Source organism: Bubalus kerabau, chromosome 15 (genome assembly GCF_029407905.1).
Source record: "Bubalus kerabau isolate K-KA32 ecotype Philippines breed swamp buffalo chromosome 15, PCC_UOA_SB_1v2, whole genome shotgun sequence".
Classification (NCBI taxonomy): domain Eukaryota; kingdom Metazoa; phylum Chordata; class Mammalia; order Artiodactyla; family Bovidae; genus Bubalus; species Bubalus kerabau.
In genome coordinates this window covers 4,907,483-4,924,253 of record NC_073638.1, presented here as the reverse complement: position 1 = coordinate 4,924,253, position 16,771 = coordinate 4,907,483, and the positions used below count along the sequence as shown (strand labels likewise).

Below are 16,771 nucleotides of genomic sequence, written 5' to 3'. Positions count from 1 at the left end.
CTTGGTTTGAGTCATGAAAGAGGAACGTACTGATTTTTTTTTTCCTTCTGAGTAATAGCTGACCCGTTATTCCCCAAGTTAGTCAGCAGGATTCAGGAGACCTTTGGGGGCCTTAGCAAGAATTAATTTCAGAAATATCCTACATGCCTCCATCTCAAATGTTAAAGTACCACTTTGATTTTGAAATTCTGATTCCTCAAAAGTCTCACACCTGCATTGTTCACTTCATTCGTGGGAGAGATAAGGGTCAGAATACCTTTTGACCAATTCAGGAATCAACAGTGGTGGATTGGCCATCACAAAGACATTTCAGGAGAAAATGGTCCACAGTTCAAAGAGGTGTTCTGATTTCTTCCTGGTCAAGGGCAGCCTCTCTGGAATAACTTTGTAAATTTCCAATGTGTGGTGGATTCATTTTGATATTTGGCAAAACTAATACAGTTATGTAAAGCTTAAAAATAAAATAAAATTAAAAAAAAATTAAAAAAATAAAAGCAACTTATTCAAGAGAATGCTTGATTTATTTGGTAAAAAGTCCTCCAAATCTACAAAGTCAATGCTATAAAGCTTTGCATATAACCAGTAAGAAAATTTCAACTTTTGAAGAACAGATTCCTTTTTTTTAAAATTCCACTTTAGATTGGATTGAGACTTGTCTTCTTGTAATTCTGAGATTCTGACTTATGTTTTCAAACATGACCTTGCACAGCAATGAAGTCAAGTTTGTTCCCTCTTCTAAATGACTGTCTTCACTTATTCAAAAATAGCTCTCTTGTTCTCTCTGAATTGTCTCTTCTTCAGGTTAATCAAAGTTTCTTTAGAGCTTCTTTCCTCCGTGAAAGACTAATAAGAGGATATTTCCTCCATAATGGTTTAGTGTCCTAGATAAAAACAGCCTAGTTCATTTTTGGTGTAAAAAAAATAAGAGATGCACAATGATAGAATGCCACTTGGCCTGTTTCCTCTTTGCAAGGCAGGCTTTAGGATGATGATAAATATTTGTCTAAACTGTGCAGCTGAGCCATATGTAAATTTGCATAATGGCACTCTAGGTGATGTGCTGCCTGATAATTACTTGTTACTTGTAACTTGATAAAGCTGGATTTTAGCAACACAGTCCTGACTGAACGCCCTGTCAGCAAATCAGGAGCCCCCCTCTTGTCTCCTTGTCACCTTAGATGACATTCAGGAAGAAGGGAGATGTGGCAAGAGACAGTGGGAGATTCATCCAAGGCCATCAATATGCGTGATTTCAAGCTATTTGTTTATAGTGCAAATGTTTTGATGCAATCAGTCCAAAATTTCAAAATCCTTGCCAACACTGATTCAGCTGGCCAGCTGGGTGAAGAAGAACGTGCATCAAACACATGTCACAGGTCACGTCCTGCAGTGTTGCGTGAAGTAGACATCGAAGCTCTGGAAACACGCTTCCTGCTCTTGTGAGGAGCATCAGTCTCTCTGGAAAAATACTTCCTGTTAGGCAAGGATTCTGTGCTTTTCTGCAGAGATCTAAGGAAGTCGATCAAATCAAATCAACAGATTCAACAATTCCAGGAAAAAGCATCATGTTAGGTTTTGGGAGAAGGAAATGAATAAGACATTCCCTATTACTGCTCCTTTTGAATAGTCATTTGGATTTTGAAATGGTTTATATTATTATAAGTAAAAACTCCTTTTTTAAGGATAATGATATGGCAATGTTATGTCAGGCATCAAAGGAGCAGATTACAAAGATTTGAGAGGCTGTGTAGATCAGTGGAAGAGAAAACACAGCTTTGGAGTCTGAATTCTTACCCCACCACTTATCTTGGCACATTATATAACTTACCTGAACTCCAGTTCTCTTTTTTCAATGAGAAAAAGAATATAAAGTGCTTCAGAGAACACCTGGCCCATAGTTCAACATATATCAACTATTAGCGTGGTATCTGTACAATAGACAATATATAACATTTAAAGTTAGTAAAATCTTGGAATGAAGCCAAAAAGTCCAATGGCAAATAAATAACTGTTTAATTAATATGAAAGGATTGGAAGGTAATCTTTCAATTTATCTTGAAAGAATGTGATAAGTACAGATTATAAAGTAAAAAATAAAATTACTAAATAAAAATAATTTGAAACACCAACCAAAGACACAGTCTCCACCCTCAGGGACCGTATAACCTGGTGGAAGAGACATAATTATGGGAACAAAATGTAAGTGTAGTTAGTAAAAGCCAGAACCAAAGATGGAAGGATGAACCCTGTTGGAGTAGGAAGGAAATGCCCTAGAACCCATAATGTCTGAGATGTAGTCAGGGGAGCAATAATGGTTGTGGGGTTGCAGCTCAGAGGAGGTCATTGGAGGCAGAAAGTCTCCACGTAACTATGTAGTGAAACCCCATGTACAGGGCTGTGAGGTATGTGTGTGACATTCAGCATGATATATGTTGACACTGGATTGTGGAGAGTCTTAAACATCATATCAGAAGTGAGGGCTTTGCTATTTAGTCTGTGAGTTCATTCATCCAAACACTACTTGGAAAATGTATATGCTGTGAGGATGTATTAGGTATCCTGACATTTTCCTCCAATGATTAGATTCTCAGTATATTTTTAAAAATGAGAATGGCAATGTTTTAAATAAGATGACTGTTGAGATAAAATAACAAGCAAAACTATGCTAATCAGGAATGGTGGTGTTTGAGTAACTAAAAACGTGCCTCTTTACCCATTTTAGAAGGACATGTGACCTTCTGCATCATATGGCCAATAGAAGCCTCACATGGAAATTAGCATGACCAGTCAGCTTTCAAATTTCTGGGTAATGCTGAAAAAAATGAATAACATTTTAAGGCACAGTAAAGTTTATCTTGACATTGTACAGGAGGCAGTGATTGAGACCATCCCCAAGAAAAAGAAATACAAAAAGGCAAAATGAATGTCTGAGGAGGCCTTACAAATAGTTGAGAAAAGAAGAGAAGTGAAAGTTAAAGGAGAAAAGGAAAGACATAACCATCTGAATGCAGAATTCCAAAGAATAGCAAGGAGAGATAAGAAAGCCTTCCTCAGTGATCAGTGCAAAGAAATAGATGAAAATAATAGAATGGGAAAGACTATATGGGAAAGCAATAGAATGGGAAAGATCTCTTCAAAAAAAAAAAAATAGAGCTACCAAGGGAATATTTCATGCAAAGATGGGCACAATAAAGGACAGAAACAGTATGAACCTAACAGAAGCAGAAGATATTAAGAAGAGGTGGCAAGAATACACAGAACTATGCAAAAAAGATTTGATGACCCAGATAACCACCACGGTGTGATTATCATGGAACCAGATATCTTGGAGTGTGAAGTCAAGTGGTCCTTAGGAAGCATCACTATGAACAAAGCTAGTGGAGGTGATGGAATTCCAGTTGAGCTATTTCAAATCCTAAAAGATGATGCTGTGAAAGTGCTGCACTCAATATGCCAGCAAATTTGGAAAACTCAGCAGTGGCCACAGGACTGGAAAAGGTCTGTTTTCATTCCAATGCTAAAGAAAGGCAATGCCAAAGAATGCCTGTACTACCACACAATTGCACTCATCTCACACGCTAGCAAAGTAACGCTCAAAATTCTCCAAGCAAGGCTTCAACAGTATGTGAACCGAGAACTTCCAGATGTTCAAGCTGGATTTAGAAAAGGAAGAGGAACAAGAGATCAAATTGCCAGCATCTGTGATACAAAAAGGAAGAGAGTTCTAGAAAAATATCTACTTCTGCTTTATTGACCATGCCAAAGCCTTTGACTGTGTGGATCACAACAAACTGTGGAAAATACTTAAAAAGATAGGGAATACCAGACCACCTTACCTGCCTTCTGAGAAATCTGTATGCAAGTCAAGAAACAACAGTTAGAACCAGACATGGAACAACAGACTGGTTCCAAATTGGGAAAGGAGTATGCCAAGGCTGTATATTGTCACCCTGCTTATTTAACTTATATGCAGAGTGCATCATGGGAAATGCCAGGCTAGATGAAACACAAGCTAGAATCAAGATTGCTGGGAGAAATATCAATAACCTCAGGTATGCAGATGACACCACCCTTATGGCAGAAAGCAAAAAGGCCTTAAGAGCCTCCTGATGAAAGTGAAAGAGGAGAGTTAAAAAGCTGGCTTAAAGCTCAACATTCAAAAAATGAGGATCATGGCCTCATCACTTCATTGCAACTTGATGTGGAAACAATGGAAACAGTGAGAGACTTTATTTTCTTGGGTTCCAAAATGACTGCAGGTGGTGACTGCAGCATGATATTAAAAGACGCTTGCTCCTTGGAAGAAAAGCTATGACCAACCTAGACAGCATATTAAAAAGCAGAGATATTACTTTTCCAACAAAGGTCTGTCTAGTCAAAGCTATGGTTTTTCCAGTAGTCATGTATGGGTGTGAGTTGGACATAAGAAAGCTGAGTGCTGAAGAATTGATGCTTTTGAACTGTGGTGTTGGAGAAGACTCTTGAGAGTCCCTTGGACTGCAAGGAGATCCAACCAGTCCATCCTAAAGGAGATCAGTCCTGAATATTCATTGGAAGGACTGATGCTGAAGCCGAAACTCCATTACTTTGGCCACATGATGCGAAGAACTGACTCATTGGAAAAGACCCTGATGCTGGGAAAGATTGAAGGTGGGAGGAGAAGGGGACGACAGAGGATGAGATGGTTGGATGGCATCACCGACTTAATGGAGACAAGTTTGAGTAAACTCTGGGAGCTGGTGATGGGCAGGGAGGCCTGGCGTGCTGCAGTCCATGGGGTCGCAAAGAGTTGGACATGACTGAGCAACGGAACTGAACCGAAGTGAAAGTTTATCCTCCCCCCAGAAAAATAAATCACTTCACCTTTAATTACTGACATAAAAATGGACTCAGGAACAAATAGCTTAAAGTACCCTGGGGTTCTTCCACTTCAAGTGAACTAGAGTTCCAGGGACACAGAAAGTACCAAACTTGACTTTAATGCCTTGAATTCATTTTATCAGACATTCCATGGAGGTGGTAGGACTTGAGACTGGGAGGTTTGGTGGGACGAACCCTAGCTTTCGGAGGGAGCAGCCGGTCCGTGTCCTGAGTTTGCCTTCACAGGTCTGTGTTACATTAGGTGGAGTCCTAGGGCAGTCCGAGCCTCAGGCTCCACAGATGTAAAAAGAGGATTAAAACGGTGCTTCTTCAACAGGGTGTTCTTAGAGACTGATGGGGAAACTTCCCCCTGCTCCCTGCTTTTAGAAGTTAAAATCAGGGATCATGCAGTGACATGAGACCACTCCACCTATACTACATTACTAGCAGTCTTCTTATGTTGAACATCACTTAGGAAGATTCCTCAGTTATTTGAAGCAAGATATACCCTTTCATTTTCCATGAAGCACCAGTGGTTCTTGGTCCATTTTTCATTTTCTCACTAATAATGGGAAAGTGACTGTATGGTCGTTGTATGACTTATCGCGTCCATGCCCCATTGCTCAGTCGGGTCTTACTCTTTGTGACTCTTTAGCCCTCCAGGCTCCTCTTGCCTATTTTACAGGCAAAAATACTGGGGCAGGTTGCCATTTCCCTTTTCAGGGAAACGTCCCAATCCAGAGATTGAACCTGCATCCCTGTGTCTTCTGCACTGGCAGGCAATTTTTTTTTTTTTTTTTAACCACTGAGCCACCAGGGAAGGCCCTGACCTAATCTTGTCAGCACAAGTTTTCTGATTTTTTCAACAAAAGCTGGAACTCAAAATTTTAAATGTATTCTATTGATTTTCAGATGCTTCAAACTAACTACAAAATTTTAAGAACTCAAAACAAACTACCAGGGATTCACAGAACAAGTTTGTGGTGTTGGTTGAGAGGCGTTAACTGCATTGTGGTTATAAGAACAGTCTCTGCAGCTAGACTTTGAGTTCAAAACTCATCTCGTTTCTCATGAGGGAATAAGTCATTCATTCGCCTCAGTTTCCTTGCCTGTAAAACCAGGCTTATGACATAAATGAGGATATGTGCCTCAACTTGGGCTTCTGCTGCTGCTGCTAAGTCACTTCAGTCGTGTCTGACTCTGTGTGACTCCATAGACGGCAGCCACCAGGCTCCCCCGTCCCTGGGATTCTCCAGGCAAGAACACTGGAGTGGGTTGCCATTTCCTTCTCCAAGGCAGGAAAGTGAAAAGTGAAAGTGAAGTCGCTCAGTCGTGTCCGACTCTTCGCGACCCCATGGACTGTAGCCTACCAGGCTTCTCCATCCATGGGATTTTCCAGGCAAGAGTACTGGAGTGGGGTGCCATTGCCTTCTCCGACTTGGGCTTCTAGGGAATGCTAGTTATAAAGAACCTGACCGCCAATGCAGGAGATGTAAGAGATGTAGGTTTGTTCCCTAGGTCAGGAAGATCCCCTGCAGGAGGGCAGGGCAACCCACTCCAGTATTCTTGCCTGGAGAATCCCATGGACAGAGGTGCCTGGTGGGTTACAGTCCACAGGGTCACAAAGAGACTGAAGCAACTTAGCACGCATGCTGCTGCTGCTGCTGCTGAGTCGCTTCAGTCGTGTCTGACTCTGTGCGACCCCGTAGACGGCAGCCTACCAGGCTCCCCCGTCCCTGGGATTCTCCAGGCAAGAACACTGGAGTGGGTTGCCATTTCCTTCTCCAATGCATGAAAGTGAAAAGTGAAAGTGAAATCGCTCAGTTATGTCCGACCCTCAGCGACCCCATGGACTGCAGCCTACCAGGCTCCTCCGTCCATGGGATTTTCCAGGTAAGAGTACTGGAGTGGGGTGCCATTGCCTTCTCCAAGCACACATGCACGTGCCTCAATTTATTTGAATGAAGATTGAATGAGTTAATATAAATAAAGCTCCTGAACATGTGCTCCCAGGGCATGGTAAGCACTGGTTGGAACTTATTATTAGTTCTTATTATCAGTCTACCCCATGACATGAAACCAACTATCCACAATGGATGAGAAACTTGCACAGATCTGGGTGGTAAGTGAAGTAGGAAATAAGTTACCCTTCCTTGGAGAAGAATGTTCTATGTGGCCATCAAATGACTAATGTTTAAAAATTACCAAGTTTCATGATGTTTTTACCTCTATTTCACTCCCAATCTAGATTCTACCTCAATTTCCATCAAGGGGAGTCCAGAGAAAATTAAAACAAGTAACTGATTTCTCATTTGGATTTCTTTCTTTCTAGTTTTATCTTTGTTTTAATTACATTTCCTCTTTGTGATTTTCAGGGAATAAAATTAGTAGAAGAAGGAATAACACAAATTGAGTTCCCACAGTGCACAGAGAGAAGTGCTTAATTCTATAGGAAATAATGACATAATTAGATGACTCTTTCTGGAAAGAAAAATAGAAAAAAAGAGAAAGAAAAATAAAAGAAGGAAAAGTTCATCAGTTTCTGAATATGACAGTAATTATACTCTGCTAAATAATTACCAAAAATGGTGTTTTGTACAGATGACATTAGGATATGAATTTCCATCAGATGAGGTCCCTAAGATTTTTGCAGTGGCTGTCAGTCTTTAATGTGCCAAAGAATCATCCAAGAGCTTGTTAAAATGCAAGTTCTTAAACTTCACCCTGGAGAGTCTGCTAATTTAGGTCTGAGTGAGGCCCAGGCATGTGTTTGTATTAATCAGAACACTAGATTTCTGGACTGACCTTGAGGAACACAGTTCTCAAATAAGAGTTTAGGCTATTGGAATACATAGTTACCTATCGAACAACTCCCAGCTGCATTTTTAACTCAAAGATTCTTCAGTGTTATAGGCCCTTTCTCAGTTCAAGGGGATGAATGTTGATTTGATCGAATCAGTAACTGTAATTTCATTCCCTTGACAGGTATAGACATGAGATGTCACTCTGGTCAATATGGTAAAATGGTAAGCCTTTTGGGAAAGACTTTCACTTTGATTGAAGACAGAACTACTCCAATGCTTTTATTTTCTTTGCCTGTGGGATGAAGCTGTGTGGGAGATAGTACTTGGAGCCCCTAAAGCTATGTACTAACATAAGGAGAGTAGCCAGCATACTGAGAATGATGGAGAACTATGAGCTCTTGGTAACATTGCTAATGATTACAATAACCTTTGAAATATCTTGTCTCTGGGTTTGTTGAGATAATATGTCTCATATAATTTTAACTACTTTTAATTAGATACCCTGTTATTTAAAGCTTGGAGCAGATATATGACACAAATTTTGTTTTGCAGTGCTATAAGGAACAGACCATAAAATGTAAAACTTGCAGAGTGAAGTAGACAGAACAAGGACAGTGGTGGCTGGAGCTCTCCCATTTGGGAAGTAGGTAATATCTGTTATGCAGTCACAAAATACTTGATCCAACTACTAGTTTTTTCTTGGGTTTCAGACTATATTCTGATCTAATTTAGAAGAAAGAGAAGGAAAAATTCAGTGCATGGAGATTTATTGGCTGTCTATAGACTCCTTCACTAAGGTTCTATAAGAAAGAGACAAAGTGTCTGCATGTGGCCTCTGTGAGAATAAGGAGAAAGAAAACAGGCTTTGCTAAGAGAGGCATTTTTTGAGCATAGGCTGAAAGTTGAGTTGACTGAGAGTCTTTTAATTTGAAGTCTTGCAGTGCTGGAAAAGTCAGTTTCTGCCCTCCAAGATAAAGCTAGTTTATAAAGCAGCAGGGAAACAGGGGATTTATCAGAAGATAAAATTAATAAGCTGGATGCCTCAGGCCACTTGCAGATATCCCCCATTGTTAATTATTTCTAAGTGAAGGAGAGGCAAGGCTGTATGCAAAGATTGGCAACTTCTCCAACAAAGACTATACTTTTCAAAAGTCTTAAGGTAGCGACCATTAAACTAAGGGAGAGGAAAAAGGTCAGAGGGCAGAGGTCAAACGACAGACCTCTGCACTTGTTCAAATGCAAATTTTGAAATGGTGGGGTTAAAAAGTACAGAATTAAAGACCACATTGAATCAGACATTTTACCTGTAGTTACTAAACCATGAGAATGACTGGACAGGTGTGACAAGTTTGTGCAGCACTGTGTTGCCAAGGAAAATATGATCCTGGCCAAGCACAGCTTCTGGCAGACTAAACCCAAAGGGAAACTGCAGGTTTGTACACCTGGACCAACAAGAATGGGGCGGCTAACTCAGTGCGTACTTCAGAAAAGCTGTTTCACATCGTCCATCTTAGGTGTAGTCAGGGAGGATGAATTACCGGAGAGCAGGACCAGTTTTGTGGAGGACAAGAGACAAAGGAGACCCTCTCAGAGGCAGAACCAGATCTGTGGAGGATAGGGGACAAGGCTGGTCCCCAGGAGCAGAAGCAAGTCAGTCCACTGACAGCGAGCAAGGGCATCTTCCCAGGGGTAGAACCCGGACTTCTAGCTGGCTGTCCTGGGGCTGACCGTGCCACTGGAGCGGAGTCTTCACGCTTCTTGCCCAGCTGAGTAAGGAGGAGTTTGCACCTCTCTGCTTTGCCTCCTTCTCCACTCTGCCCACACACATGCTGCCATGGCACTTACCTTCTTCCCTTTCTTCCAGTGCACGTTGTCATGTTATGGGCAGGTAACTGGTCTTTTAACCATACTTTCGCAAACCTGGACCCAGTGAAGAAAACTGTGCCTCACCCAGATGTCCAAGACCTGGAGCCAGAGACTGGATGATCCTCGAGCGTTGTTTTCTTAAGAAATGAAAGAATGAGTACTGTGTAAGTGTGAGGCTGCTATTTTAGCATAAAGATTGCACATATGGGTGTCGAGTGACCAGAGTGGAAGGTGTGAACTATTGTTAAATACCTAGCAGCTGTCTCTGCCTCCTGGCTCCCACTACACACTGCCTTGTTCAAAGACTTCAATTTCCATCAAGTATTAGGCATGCATTTGGTTCATGAGGCTTCTCTTCAGCCTTCAAGGGGATTGACAAGACAAAGCCAATCAGTCGTTATCAGCCACAGTCATCAGTTGAAGCGTGGGCTGTGTCTACACTATAACCAATTAAACAGCAAGGAAACTCTCCTGAGAAGGACTTTCCTTCCTGTAAAAATGAGAGTGCATGGAGAAACCCTCCACCCTCCTTCTTCGGCGTCTGGAAGGCTCTGTGTGAAGACAGAGTCCACGGCAGCCATCATCTGGCGGCTCCACTGGATGACAAAGCAGAAAGATGGAGCGGGCCCGGACCCCAGATGGCACTGCCAGGTCTTAGAGCCAGCCCAGAGCGGCTTGGTGGGCTACAGGCCACGGGGTTGCAAAAGACCTGAATGTGACCTAGTTACTAAACAACAACAGTGCTTCGCTATTACCTTATTGAAAAGAATATTCTAGTTTCACCCTGGTGTAGAAGCTGTTAGCATAGTAGCACTCTTGATTTGAAGAGTGTTCCTGCATTTTAATTTCATTTAAATTTTTAAATTGAAATATAGTTGATTTATAATATTATGCTTGTTTCAGGTACACTACATAATGATTTGACATTTGCATACATTATGATCACCATGATGTCTAGTTACCATCTGTCCCCATAGAAAGTTATGCCAATATTACTGACCTAGTCTTTGTGCCATATATTACATCCCTATAATTTATTATATAACTGGAGGTTTGTTCCTCATAATCCCTGTCACTTATTTTACTCATCATCCCACCCTGTTTCCTTCCACATTTTAAATAAAACAAAAATGCCACATAGTCCACGCTTCACTGCATCAGAATTAGAATGCTAATAAAAGCAGGAGCAAGTTTGTTTTGCTTCAGTGGAACATTCTTGACCCTGCCTTCTTCTTAGCATCTCTGGTTAAACAAGTGTAGGTGCTTTCCACAGTGATGCAGGTGGCTCCACTGGAATATGTGATTTCTTGCTGATCTGGTAATTGATGGAGAATAGGAGATATCTGAATAGGGATACTTAATTACTTTCACCGTGGGAATAGATAGTGTTGGCATTGCTGTTGCTTAATTTATTTAAGCCACATAATCATTTTTGCCATTCTCTCTGCTCTTAGGAACTGGATGTGTCTCTATCTAGGATGGTATTTCATGCCTTCATGGACCATGCTGGAGATTTAAGTCCAATCAAGGACCAGAGATGAGATGGACATAGGGATGACTGAAGCTGAGAGAGAAAAGAAAGGTGATATTCTCACATATTTTACAGTTCCTAAAAAATTGTATTATGAACTCACAGAGCATATTTTTATGAGGAAAGTTAACATAAATTCAATAAAAACTGCTCATTTGTTCACTATAACTCTCTGAAAGTGTCTTGTATTGATCATGATGACATTTTACTTCAACCAGTATTTCCAGATTTGTTGCAACAGTTGGTCTCTAACTAGTGGAGAATAACTAGCCCCTCATTATAGTACTATAGCTAATACTGGAAACTATAAACCCAATTTCTGCTTCAGCTACTATTTCAGATGTAACCCTAAGCTAAGGGGATCCATTTGAGGATGTTGGTGAAGGGGAGTGGATAACTGAATTCACTCACAAGAATTTCAGGTCATTACTGCCAACACGTTACTTGATCTTCCTGAACTATTGTCTCCCCATCATTTCCTCATTCATAAAATATGGCTGTTAGTACCTTGACCAGGGGATTGTTACTAGGGTCAAAACTGTATAAAGGAAATGAAGCTTGTGTTGGTTGGTTTGTTACCATATCATGTGAAACTGGTTAGGCAGATTATAACCAAAGATGGGGTATATGTTCAGGAAAGTACTCAAAGTATAAACTCTATAGGGTGTGCAAAATTCACTTGGAGGGCCCCACAGAGGTCACCCCAGAGTCAGTTTTATCTCAGACTAGCTGAAACTGAGGTTCAATGAAGACATACTATTTGTACATTGAAGCAGAGTATTGGCTTCAAATAAGAGCTCACCTATCATTCTTGGTGGCTTAGATGGTAAAGCATCTGCCTACAAGGCGGGAGACCTGGGTTCAATCCCTGGGTTGGGAAGATCTCCTGGAGAAGGAAATGGCAACACACTCCAGTATTCTTGCCTGGAAAATCCCATGGACAGAGGAGCCTGATAGACTGCAGTCCATGGGGTCACAAAGAGTCTGACACGACTGAGCGACTTCACTTTCACTTTACAAGTCTTGAGGGCAGGTGCTCCAGGTTACAGGGGTTCATTGCCCATGAGCCATTAGAATCCTTGTGAAGAGTGAGTAGGGGCAGGACCTACCTTTTGCACTACAGTGGCCTTGGTTACGGAAGATAAGGCATGGCATTCTTTCTATCCCTTGTGTCTGGACTGAGTTTCTCTTGGTCCGTAATTAGAAAAAATCTACTTACTTCCTTGGCCAAATTCTGCTCATCTTTCACATCTCAGCATAGGTGACACCCTGAGAAGGTTATCTTGACCCCGCTGTCCACTCCAGTTCTTGGCTAGGTGTTTCCTACTGTGAGAGCCCAGAGCATCCTGAACGTGCCCACCGCTGAACTCTTTATGCTCTTCTGTCATTGCCTGCCCTCTCATCTCCACTCCTGCACAACTGTGAGCTTGTGACATCAAGGGCCTGGGCCAGCCTCTGTTCCCTGGAACAGAGCCTGCCGTGCAGGATGTGTGAGTATCGGCAACAGGAAGTCATGTCTGAATGTATATCTAATTGTTATGACACTCTGAGGTCTCACCTCTGGGAAATACATTCACTTAAAAAATTCACTGTGAGACTTTAGGAAAAATACACAAGATTATAAGGAAATCTCATATAGTCATAACACATATTCGGCAATGATCAAGATCAATATTGTCACCTTTGCTTTATATTTCCTCTTTTGTAGTTTTGTTGCAAATCCCAGAACTCATGACATTTTACCCCTGAATATCTTAGGACACAGTTCTAAAATCACAATTATTTTCCTATGTAAGCACAATGGCATGCTTTCTTTTAGTGTTGATTGCTTAGCCATTATTTGGATTTCCCTGTCTTTATAATTAGTTTATTCCAATTAGGGAAAAAATCCCATGAATCATTGGGTAGTTGTTTTTATTTTATTTATTTATTTTAAATTAATTTATTTATTTTAATTGGAGGCTAATTACTTTATAATATTGTTGTGGTTTTTTGCCGTACATTGACATGAATCAGTCACGGGTGTATATGTGACCCCAATCCCCTCCCACCTCCCTCCCCATCCCATCCCTCTGGATCATCCCAGTGCACCGACTTTGAGTGCCCTGTTTCATGCACTGAACTTGGACTGGTGATCTGTTTCACATATGGTAATATACATGTTTCAAGCTATTCTCTCAAATCATCCCACCCTCGCCTTCTCCCACAGAGTCCAAAAGTCTGTTCTTTATGTCTGTGTCTCTTTTGCTGTCTCGTGTACAGGGTTGTTGTTACCATCTTTCTAAATTCCATATATATACATTAATATACTATATTGGTGTTTTTCTTTCTGACTTACTTCACTCTGTATAATACGTTCCAGTTTCATCCACCTCATTAGAACTGATTCGAATGTATTCTTTTTAATAGCTGAGTAATATTCCATTGTGTATGTGTACCACAGCTTTCTTATCCATTCGTCTACTGATGGACGTCTAGTTTGCTTCCATGTCCTGGCTATTATAAACAGTGCTGCGATGAACATTGGGGTACACGTGTCTCTTTAAATTCTGGTTTCTTCAGTGTGTATGCCCAGCAGTGGGATTGCTGGGTCGTATGGCAGTTCTATTTCCAGTTTTTTAAGGAATCTCCACACTGTTCCCCATAGTGGCTGTACTAGTTTGCATTCCCACCAACAGTGTAAGGGGGTTGACTTTTCTCCACACCCTCTCCAGCATTTATTGTTTGTAGACTTTATGAATAGCAGCCATTCTGACTGGTGTGAAATGGTACCTCATTGTGGTTTCGATTTGTGTTTCTCTGATAATGAGTGATGTTGAGCATCTTTTCATGTGTTTGTTAGCCATCTGTATGTCTTCTTTGGAGAAATGTCTGTTTAGTTCTTTGGCCCATTTTTTGATTGGGTCGTTTATTTTTCTGGTATTGAGCTGCATGAGCTGTTTGTATATTTTTGAGATTCTTTGTCAATTGCTTCATTTGCTATTATTTTCTCCCATTCTGAAGGCTGTCTTTTCACCTTGCTTATAGTTTCCTTCATTGTGCAAAAGCACTGTTTTTAATTTCCTCTTACCACTTTTTTCATTTGATGCCATTGCCTTTTTAAGAGCTGAATTTATTATTGTCCTGGAGGATGTCCCATAGTCTGGATTAGTCTGTTTTCTTGAAGTGTCATTTGTTTGTTCCTGTAGCCCCATATATCCTATAAGTTGGAAGTTAGGGTTAGTACGATTGAGGGTCAACAATTTTTGACAAGGATATTCCACAGGTTGTGCTGTATACTTTGTGTCACATAATATTGAGACGCATACAGTGTCTGGATGCCCCAGAGTAGTGTCTTGTGCAGGCACTGTGCTTTATTCAACTAGTTCTCCATTGGTAGGCATTTTATTTTATTCTCAATTGTTTGCTGTCACAAATCATGTCACAATGAATAACTTCATGCATAAGATATATCTTTCATACAGTGTATCTTTAATAGGGTTTCCTAAGAATGAGCTTATTGCTTCTTTATGCTAATTTATATTTTTACCATGACTCTTTTACAAATTACGTTTCTATTTTTGAGTCTCAGTGCTTTCACCATGATGTACCATGGCAAGTTTAATCCCACTTAGATTTATGCTGCTTGGGGTTAGAATTCTTCTTGAATCTGTAATTTGATGATTTTTGTCAGTTTGGAAAATTCTCAACATCACATTAAGTATTGCTATGCTCATTCTCTCCTATCTGTCTAGAACTCCAAGTGCATTTATGTTAGACTTAACTGTATCCCCTTTACTTTGTGTTCTTTCTGCATTTTACTCACTGATTTCTCTGTGCTTCTGTACTTAATATTTGGGATATTTACATCCTATTCATGTCCCAATTCCCTAAATCTCTATTCAGCTGTGTCTAACAATGCTTTTACACTCATCCATTGTAGCTCAGTTGATAAAGAATCCACTTGCATTGCAGTTTGATTCCTGGGTCAGGAAGAACCTCTGGAGAAGGGATAGGCTACCCACCCCAGTATTCTTGGGCTCCCTTGTGGCTCAGTTGGTTAAGAATCTTCCTGCAATGTGGGAGACCTGGGTTTGATCCTTGGGTTGGGAAGATCCCCTGGAGAAAGGAAAGGCTACCCACTCCAGTATTCTGGCTTGGAGAATTCCATGGACTGTATAGTCCTTGGGGTCACAAAGAGTCAGACAAGACTGAGTAACTTTCACTTTCACTTTTTTTCATTGTATTCTTGGGCTTCCAATATGGTGCAGGAGTAAAGAATTCACCTGCAATGTAGGAGGTGCCAGAGATGCGGGTTTGATCCCTGGGTCAGGAAGATCCCCTGGAGGAGGGCATGGCAACCCACTCTAGTATTCTTACCTATAAAATTCCATGGACAGAGGAGCCTGGTGGGCTACAGTCCATGGGGTCACAAAGAGTCTGACATGATGGAGTGAGCACAAGCTTCCAAGAGCAAGCATTGTATTCTTAATTTCAGTTACTGCATTTTTCTAAGGTCAAAAGCATCCACTTGATTTTTTAAGAAAAGTTCCTGATTTATTTTCCCAATTCTCATTTTTTATTTTTCATTTCCTTGAGGTCATACTTGTTTTAAAAGCTATACTTAGTAACCCTTATTCAGAGTCTCTGAAGTATTTCTCTTGTTTTTGTTTACAATTTCTTACATTTTTGTGTGATTTGTATTTGATAGAGTACCATTCATAATTCAAGATACAATTTAAGGTTCTGAATGATATAATTTTTCTCTATGTAGGATTTACATTTACTTTGGTCAGGTAAGTTGGAGTATTGGAGAAGGAAATGGCAACCCACTCCAGTGTTCTTGCCTGGAGAATCCCAGGGATGGGGGAGCCTGGTGGGATGCCGTCTATGGTGTCACACAGAGTCGAACACGACTGAAGTGACTTAGCAGCAGCAGCAGGAATTTGAGATGGTTCAAACTGGGCTCCAGTCATAGCAGAGGCATATGATTTCCCCTTATTTCTAAGTGATGCCCTTCTGGGTCCCAACCTAAAGCCTGAGGAATGTACCAGCGTCCTTCCTGGATAGTGGACCGGGATATCAAATTTTCCTTGTGCTCTGTTTGACCACAGGTATTACTTAGTTTCTCATCCTCTCAGCCATGTGTTCCAGAATTGAGTCATCTCTGTGGGAAAGCAGTCTCCACCGCAGAGTTTTCCTCTCTCAGTTTCCTTCTTTTTTTTTTTTTTTTTTTTTAAGTTAATCAGGGGATAACTGCTTTACAATATTGTGTTGGTCTCTGACATGAATCAGCCATCAGTCCAGCTGAGTCACTCAGTCGTGTCTGATTTTTTGTGACCCCATGGACTGCAGCACGCCAGGCTTCCCTGTCCATCACCAACTCCCAGAACCAACTCAAACTCATGTCCATCGAGCCGGTGATGCCATCCAACCATCTCAACCTAGTTGTCCGCTTCTCCTCCTGCCCTCAATCTTTCCCAGAATCAGAGTCTTTTCCAGTGAGTCAGTTCTTCACATCAGGTGGCCAAAGTATTGGAGTTTCAGCTTCAGCATCAGTCCTTCCAATGAATATTTAGGACTCATTTCTTTAGGATGGACTGATTGGATCCCCTTGCTGTCCAAGGGACTCTCAAGAATTTTCTCCAACACCACAGTTCAAAAGCATCAATTCTTTGATGCTCAGCTTTCTTTATGGTCTAACTCTCACATTCATAAATGACTACTGGAA

General features: G+C 41.0%; 2 long non-coding RNA genes across 2 annotated transcripts; one reads left to right on the top strand and one right to left on the bottom strand.

The window, feature by feature from the left end:
* Positions 1 to 572: 572 nt before the first annotated feature.
* LOC129628372 (uncharacterized) lies at positions 573 to 12,444 on the bottom strand. Its single transcript, XR_008702799.1, has 5 exons — positions 12,171 to 12,444; positions 9,783 to 9,891; positions 9,510 to 9,667; positions 1,829 to 1,928; positions 573 to 1,458 (listed from the first exon to the last, which is right to left on the bottom strand). It is a non-coding gene; the product is annotated as an uncharacterized LOC129628372 (long non-coding RNA).
* Positions 6,582 to 11,037, top strand: LOC129628373 (uncharacterized). The gene is made up of 3 exons (XR_008702800.1): positions 6,582 to 6,753; positions 9,529 to 9,694; positions 10,985 to 11,037. It is a non-coding gene; the product is annotated as an uncharacterized LOC129628373 (long non-coding RNA).
* Positions 12,445 to 16,771: the final 4,327 nt, after the last annotated feature.